General features: G+C 42.4%; 1 pseudogene; it reads left to right on the forward strand.

Annotated features, from left to right (window-relative positions):
• The first annotated feature begins 8143 nt into the window (after positions 1-8143).
• LOC120843713 lies at positions 8144-8901 on the forward strand (annotated as a pseudogene).
• Positions 8902-9172: the final 271 nt, after the last annotated feature.

Below are 9172 nucleotides of genomic sequence, written 5' to 3' on the forward strand. Positions count from 1 at the left end.
GGAAACGTGTATCCACGAAAAGGTGTCCATGAAACGTCTTTTCACAAAACGTAGGGAGAATAAAATGTCAGTATTCAAACTGCAATTTTCACATGATTTCAGAGAGTTAAATGGCAGGCGACTGCGATAGAATTACGGGAAAATTATTCTCCCAGCTGTCAGAAGATAGGCACTGCCAGGAGATAGACACTACAGAACGGTCAATTGTCGCCAAGTAGGTTGCAGCGCACTTACGTTCAAAACACCGGACTTGAAAGATGTAATCCAAAATATACGTCGACACGGGCACTGCAGACCAACCACTCAAACACAAAACCGAGAAGGAAGGGATCCGTGAAGATTCACGACGACGTAGCGCAAGCTGTCATTTGCCGAACCGAACACTGAACGCATCACAAGAATGTCTTCGTCTTCTTCGAAGAAATCGCTTGTTGCCGACATACGGGTAAGACTTTTCGATCGGGATACCTTTTACCATAGAAGCGAAATCCACAGCAGCCCCGCGGGCCGCACGACACGTGGGCCGCACGACACGCGAAACTAGGTCCGCAAGCAGCCTCATTTCGGGATTGGCAGCGGCTAATGCGTCATCCGTCAAACCACGTGATCACGCTCCTTCCGTTACATGCGCACAGAGAACGGAGTGAAGCGATAAAGAGTCTACGGTTGATTGGTCCGCCGAGTCCGCACCTTTAACAGTGCTTTCAGCTTAGGGAGAGAAAGAAAACTTTGAAAAGCAGAGCTCCTTCAAGGCCAGAACGGGGTGCGATCACAAAGTCTAATCTTCAGGGGCATACCAACAATGAACACAGCGAGAGGATGTCACTTGTATCCTGTTGACAGTTCGACCCAAGGTTGATAGTGCAGTGGATGCTATGTGTGGCCTTGGGCTTAAGGCAGGTGCCGTGTTCAGCGTTATCACCAGCTTCGAGACAGTTGTCACGGGACCCTAACCGGAGACATGATTGGCCTCAAACACGATAGCGTCTACTCTTCTGTCACTACCGAGTGAACAGGACAGCTCCATGAAGGCCCCCCAGCCTTTTGGACCCTACCGAAAAATCCGGTATAAATTTTCGCTATCCGGATTATGGAACCGGAAATCTATCTGGATTCTATCTGGACTCTATCTGGAATTTAGGTTTTCAGAAATTATTCCTTTGTCTGCAATCTGGATTTCGGGTTTCCAGTAACAAATTTCCGGTTCCATATTCCGGATAGGGAAAGTTATACCGTTTTTTTCGGTAGGGGACTTCTTTCTAAAGCTGCACTTCCCAGAAGTGACCCAAAACGAAGCAGGTTTGAAGATATATTTTACGCCGTGTAACCCACAGTATAATTCAAAATGAATAATTAATGGAGAATACTTTTTTTGCGCAGGATGTTCACAAATAAATAGATAAATAAATAAATAAATAAATAAATAAATAAATAAATAAATAACTTCTTTTTTTACCAAGCATTTTTGAATTGTGTGTACACTGTTAGATTCGCATTTTTGAACTTTAATTTTGGGAATCTATGCATTGTTGTGGCATTTCTGAATGCGTGGTTTAAGAAATTTGTGCCGTGATACATTTTTCATCCGTAAGTTCAGTCTATATCACTGCCATCAATTACAATCTCTGAGCACGATAATGACACATGGTGGCGCTCTGTGCTCCAAGAAGCTCCAACGACTTTAATGTCTCGTAATTTAAAGAACAAGAAGAAAAATTAGCCACAGCGCTTGCTTATTCGTTGAATTCGCAGAACAGGGAGATGATAGGACGCACCTAGGGTAGCGCGTGCCTAATGATGTTAATTTTTTTTCGGCTGTTATTTGTGTATATTTCGCCGTTCTCGACATGGTCGTTGACGGACACTGCACCTCTGCTTACGCCCCTGCCGGGGTAAGCTTCTTTGTTGTCACGACACTCTATCGCGCTATAGACGCGTCAATTTAACGCTCATGAAGTCTCGAGGGAACTGTCAATTGTTTAGTCAGAGCAACGACGCAGCAATCGGGAAATGAGAGACGACTGCGCCTCGATCTGGCTGTCCGCCTTCACTCTGATAAAATGTGAGCGTGGGCTCTCGAGCAGCGTTAGCTTGCTGATGATGCAGGACGCTGCTTTGTCGTTGAGAATCTTTGCCCTGCGAACTCCGGCGAAAACGTTCCAGTGCTCGGCGTACCCCAGGCAGCAGCGCCTGTCAGCGACTGCCCGCGCTGCATTGCAACCTTTCCGGAGCCTGCTGGCAGTCTGCGAGCGCCGATGATTTATTGCCGCGACTTGAATGGAAGCATTTTATGAATTCCTGTGGCGAACATGAAACACCGCGAACATAATCCCCGCGACGGCGAACTGCCGGCGCTCGCAGACGGAGGGTTCCGATACTGTGCGAACGGTTGTTGGAGGACGCTGCGTAGGGTATACGCCGGGCGCTGGAACGGCTTCGCAGCGATTGGAAGGGCAAAGGATTCGCGACGACAAAGTAGTGTCTTGCATCTTCAGTAAGCTAACGCTGCTCGAGAGTTCCAAGCTTACATTTCCACAGAGCGAGCGCGGCCGGCCAGATCGAGGCGCAGTCGGCAATCGCGTCGCGATTGCTACGTCATTGCTCTACCTACACTGATGACATGTGCACCGGCATTCAAATCCGCCCTCTCGAGACTTTATTCGGGTCCAATAGACGGCGTTATAGCTCGATAAACCGTCATGACAAGAGTAAAGCTCACCTCTGTAGTGGCGTAAGCAGCGGGTTTATGTTTCTTTGACGCCGCGTCGAGAAAAACAAAATATACAAAAAAAAAAACACATTAAATATATTTAACAGAACAGGCGGAAAGAAATACAAACATGGCAGGGACACGGACAAAGTAGAAGGCGCGCTACGAAATACATATACTTACAAAATACACTGGAAACGACAGATAATTAGAGCTAGAAAACGGAAGTTTGAGATGACGTCAACGCCGAAATAAGGCAATGCGCAGGGAAAGCAGCCGGCAAAACTGCATACAGCTAAGAACGCTTTTGTGATCGCGGGCGTATAGCCGCTGCGACGTACGCCCCGTTAACCTGGCTAAAGAAAATTCTCGCCCCGATCGAGCGCATGAATGACTCTCTTCCACTTTCCTACATCTGCAGTAAAAAAAAAAAAAAAAAAAAAAAAAGAAGGGTCGTGGGTTTTTTTTTGCTTAAAAAAATTAGACGGTCGCGAGTCTATAGCTCGGGAGACATACATCCCTCTATAGCCGGTTAAAGCACATTGAAAGATCGGAGGCTATAGCCTTAATCACATAGAACACTATTCAGTCGGCTAAAGAAAATTCAATGGTCACGATTCTTTAGATATAGGGACATACACACTCTATAGTCGGCTAAAGCACATTGAAAGGTCAAAGGCCTATAGCTTTGGTGACATAAAACACTATAGAGACGGCTAAAGAAAATTCGATGGTCGCGAGTTTATAGATTTAAGGACATACACCACTTTATAGCCGGCTAAAGAACATTGAAAGGTCGGAGGCCTATAGCCTTGGTGACATAAAACACTATAGAGTCGGCTAAAGAAAATTTAATGATCGCGATTCTATAGATTTAGGGACATACACCGCTCTATAGCCGGCTAAAGCACATTTAATAGTCGCCAATCTATAGCATTAAGGACATACATATTTCTATAGCTCGCTAAAGAATATTGAATAGTCACGAGTCTATAGCTGCATAGTCATAAATTATTCTATAGCCAGGTATAGAAACCGGAATGGTCGAGATTCTATAGCTTTGAAGGCATACGTTTTTCTATAGGTGGCTATAGCGTGTTTTATGGTTTCTTATGGCTGACCATAGAGGGCCATAGGAGGTGATAGCTCACCATAGGATTTTCCATAGACGTCCATAGACCATTTTTGTATGGGCGACCGCTATTTACAGGCAAGTAAAAGAACATGGCGGCACGCATATAGTTGATATTGCAATCATCTAAACTGCAAAGAAACATACGTTATATTGCAATTAAATGTGAAAGATATACTCCCCATCACAAGCAGTATACTACTAAAAATATCTGTGATGCTAGAGACCAAAATTAAACTGCTACTTCTATCTTTACGACAACAAGCAGAAGATAGTGGTAATCGTGCCCACGCAATATGAACGATATGGGCTCAGTGGAACGCACTAAAAGCCTCTAATATTCATTCTGTGTGAAATCATACCAAAAGCATGTAGTGCTGTCATTGTAAGTGCCGCGAAGTGAAAAAATAATTGATGCCGGCCCGTTGAACGTTTGTACGGCAGGGTTTCTACGGGGAGGGAGAAGTGATAAAGTTCACGCTATTTTCTAAGCATCTATGGTAGTCAAAATACGTTTGAAACATCTGTATTAAGAAGATTTTTTTCTATAAATTACAGAAGCGCAGTCTTGGCGACGGATCGTATTTTACTTCATACTTGCTTCAATAATATTTCAATATATATTTGTGCTTGTTTACTAATTGCTTGAAACATGAACATAAAGATATTCGTTTTGACATTGCAATTATTCCAAACATTACGAATAATGAGGCGTGCTTTGCTGCTGTTGCTTCATTATTCATTATATTCACAGCACCTTACGTAGCGAAATATTTGAAGAGCATGTGTTTCTAGTATGCTGGAGTTTTTGTATGCCGCAATTGAGGTCGCAGTGCTTATTAGAATATAAATGAATGGCTTGTACGCCCCCAAAAAACGCCGGGACGATCTTGTTCCCTTGTTCGTGTAGATATCACTCACTCCCAGTTTGGTATTTGAAATGTGTCCCCAAAGTGTACTCTGAAGAGATGTTGGGCCAAATACACTGAAAAACATGTTTACCACGTTGTTTTTACTGACACTATGGCCCGAAACGGAAGCCGTTTTTTGTGAATTATGGCGGAGAAAAACACCGCAAGCTTGTCCTTTCTTTGCGGCTTTGATCTTGGTGGAAAGGCTGGTTTGTTGATTTTCTTCCATGAGGTCTAAGATGTTTCTTTTCGCTGCTTTGGTTCATTTTTGTCTATATTCTTTTTGTATATTCTTAAAGACAGCTTGATGGGCCTTTTTCTCATATGTTTGTGAACCAAGAACAACAAAACTTCCTTTTTTCTCCGAGACGTATAGCTTAAGAGCTTTAATTCGCAATTCATGAATGGCGAATTTGAAGCTTATCTTTGCCATGGTCTGGTGTATTTTGACGATCTTATTTTTTGTACAACTGGAGTTGATTAAACAGCAGACGGATGCCTCAACACACTCACAGCACTTTCAAACAAGTTGCATGGGGCTTACATTCATCTACGAGGTCTGTGCTGATAATTTCATATGGTTTCATGACTTGTCCCTGAAGTTCCAAAAATAACACTTGTGTTGCAGATATCAAGCGTGATCGGGGAAAGGGATCGTTCCTTTCTAATCCGAACATTCCAAAAATGTTAAACAAGAGTTCGCCACCGCAGCCGTTTCAGCCAGTCTCAGTAAGACTTGCCCCCACAGAATAGAAGAAGCTTTGATACCCAAATGTTCAGGCTTCACGAGGCCGGATATCTGAAACCCTTACTGGCCTCTATTTGCGAAAAGGTTTGCCACAATATAACAAAGACTTGTCGACGCACTGACCTCAATTTATCAAAGAAGATCTCATTATCACCTTTTGTGGTGGTCCCATATTTTCATGGGATTACTCATAAGTTGAAAGAAGATCGCAAGCAGACAAGGCGTGAAAGTGGTATGCTCGGCACCGAACAAGGCACACGCAATGTACAGAAAGGTTAATCTTTCCCAGGGGGGGCTAACAACACAGACACCTGTAACAAGAAACACAAGACAGTACGTTCCGTGCGACAAAGGAGTCGTATATAACATACCACTGTCATGTGGACATAGCTATATTGGACAAACTGGACGCTGTATAAATGACCGAGCACGAGAACATGCAGCTAACCTAAGACACCTGACAGCACCTGGACACTTAGCAGCTCATTGTAGAGCATGCCGGTGCGAGGCCAAGCTCGAGACGGCAACCATCTTAGCTCGGAGAACATAATAGCCCTTCACGAAAAGGACAAAGAGTAGGAACAATACAACACAATGCGCTAACTTCAACAGGTTTAATCGTCAGAAAATCAAGGGTGTGAATACTCTGCATCATTGCGCCATTCAACCAATCCCATGCCACGCCATGGGATTGGTTGAACGGCGCGATGGTGCAGAGTATTCATACCCTTAATTTTCTGACAATTAAACCCGTTGAAGTTAGCGCATTGTGTTGTCTCGTTCCTACTCTTCGTCCCTGTTAAGAAGCGCTATTATGTTCTCCAAGGTTCAGTACCAACTCGCCCAAGAACCCGCATTACTCATCTTAGCTCACCAGAAAGACCGGTTCGCCTGAGAAATACTTAAGGCTTTAGCCATAGAAGAAAAAAAAGACAACTGCGTCAGCTCATTCTCTATTTCCATACAAGAAAGCGAAAATAAGTTCCTACGATATGCAAATTTCCGTGATGGTACAGGAAAATCGAGAAAGAAGAAAAAGCAGAAAAGCTGGAAACACAGTCACAGCACCAGTAGAAGAAAAAGCGTAGGGTAAATAAATAGTTCGTAGTCCAGCAGTCGGGCGACTTTTCTCCTTTCTTTCCTCACATTTTTTTGTAAGTTCAGCTGGTTGCAGAAACTAAGTATGTACAAAATGTCATTAAAAATGACAGTTTTTTTTTGTTTGCCGCAAAAATAAACAAGGCATCGCCGTACGATCATTCTCCACCCAGATGCCAAACCAACCAGATGCGAAAGTTTCAGCCCGATCCGATACCTTATTCAAAAGCTATAAGTGATTTTCTGAAAAGTTCAATGGGAAAATGGCGGCCGAGGAAGTTTTCGAATACAAGAGGCCCTCGATAGAAACCGAAAACGGGCAAAAATGGGCTCCTTTTTTAAATTGAAATTTTCAGAAAATCACTTATAACTTTTGGTTAAGGTGTCCGTTCGGGCTGAAACCTTGGCATCTGGTTGTGACCTCTAGCGTTGCCTAGTTTATTTTTGCGGTTAAAACGTCCCTGTACATCCTTTCTTGTGACACTCTGTAAAATCAACTAGCTCAGCTCCTTCCCATTGCAAGCCACAACTATCGTTGACCGCATGATAAAACGGCTTTCTCAGGGCCGAACCCAAGATAGAAATGGCTATGCCCATTTTCACCATTTTTAAATGGGAAGACGAGCACTGAAGAATGCTTTTCTTTGATAGGGTAGAAAAACACCAGCTAAGGTGATTGGTCTGGAGAGATAGCCAAAGAGATACGGCGGCGGCGGCAACGGAACAACGTACTGAATCCTCGTAAATTTGCAGGCTGAGGTCTGCAAATTTACATAAATTTGAAGGCTGAAGTACAAGGATCGACCCTGACGGCGGAAGCTGCCATTTCTTCAGTGGAATACGTCCTGTCCACGCGCCAGTCCCTGCCTGCTGTGGGTTGGTCATCTGCTGCCAGGACCGTGTGCACACTCGTCTTTAAAAGACAACACGCTTGATCGGGATCTCTCTTGGCGGTGGCGGCGGCGAAGGAACAACGTACTGAATACTCGTAAAATTGCAGGTTGGTTTTAACCTCCGTTGTTGGCTTGAAATTGTGTTGCTGTTTGTACGTTTCACTCCGGAATAAACGAGACAGTGTCCTTGATAAGGTTAAGAAAAAGCTATTTTTTGTCGCGACCTAACTCCGCCATCGGATGCTCCAGTATTTGTGAACGAAAATTTGTGCCCGTATTTGAAAAAGAAAAAAAAAAAAAAAAAACTGCTCGGAATGGCAGTGTCTAAGAAACGTGAACATCTTTGGCGGTTTGTGTGGGTCCGAGACAGCAAGATACTGGCGAAAAAATCGGTTGACACTCCTGTTATTTGAGTACTACTTGAGGATGACTTGAGGCTGATTTGTTAAACATTGCTCTTTTCTACTTTTTTATGTGTATGTCTTATTACGGCAGAAGACCTTGGTGCTGTGACGCTTGATCAGTTGAATCTTTCTTTGAATGAGGGTCGGAGAAACTAAGATAAGTTTTTTTCACCTAAACGTGCATTCTGCTAAGAATAAAGGAGACATCCTAATGTTGCTTTCTGATTCTTTTCAAACTTCATTTAATATTATTATGCTAGCGCAAACATGGTATATTGATGACTGTGATTTTTTTGTACCACCTGGATATAATCATTTTTATTTAAATCTAGATTACGGACGAGGTGGAGGTGTCTCGTTAAAAAGTAATTTTTATGACCTTGAGGTTATTCTGGGTTACACCATCATGACTCGCATCTATGAGATACTTCGCGTCAGAAGAAAGGACTGTATTTACTCGGTTTTTTTCGTCCACCAGGTGGAAATGTTTCATTTTTTTAACTTTTTAATAGTACTTTTTTTGTTTTGCAAATGAGGAGAGATGTAAACTTTTTCTTGGTGGAGACCTGAATACAAACTTACTCGAAGAATCGCGTTGTCAGAGACGACTTTCTTATGCTACTTATATCAAATAAGTTTTGTAATTTTATAAATTCTCCCACTCGTGTCACATCCTCATCAACCGTATTGCTTGATGTGTTTGTGAGAAATCAAGAAGTAAGTTGCGTTAGTGCTGGTGTTCAAGAATATAGTGTAAGTGATTATCTACCCGTATTCATGCTGATAAATAATATAACGAACCAGAAGATTGAGTTTGAGAATGAAAACAGAAGGACTATTAGGATCTGCAGCATAAATTCCGCCACGTTAGAAAAGTTTCGTGAAACTATTTCAAATAGAAATTGGGACTCGGTTTTTTCCGCTACATCTGCTGATGAAGCGTATAATGAATTTTTAGATATTTTTAAGAAGATATACGAAATTTATTTCTATATAGGCAATTAAAAGAAGCTAAAAAAAACGAAAGCCATGGGCAACTTGGAAATGCTTAAAATTTATTAATCAAAAGAAAAAAACTGTATAGTACGTTTCTTAAAAGAAGAATTCCAGAAGAGTTCGCTCTTAAAAAAAAAAATGCAGAAATACAGTGAATAAGGTTCTTCGGCCGACTAAAAAAACATATTTCCATAATTTGGTTAATGAGATATGTATGAAGAGAACAGATCTGATATGGAAAACAGGTAGAACAAGTGTTAAAACATGATCCCTTTCAGTC

This window comes from Ixodes scapularis, unplaced genomic scaffold (assembly GCF_016920785.2).
Source record: "Ixodes scapularis isolate PalLabHiFi unplaced genomic scaffold, ASM1692078v2 PGA_scaffold0__279_contigs__length_252992795, whole genome shotgun sequence".
Lineage (NCBI taxonomy): Eukaryota > Metazoa > Arthropoda > Arachnida > Ixodida > Ixodidae > Ixodes > Ixodes scapularis.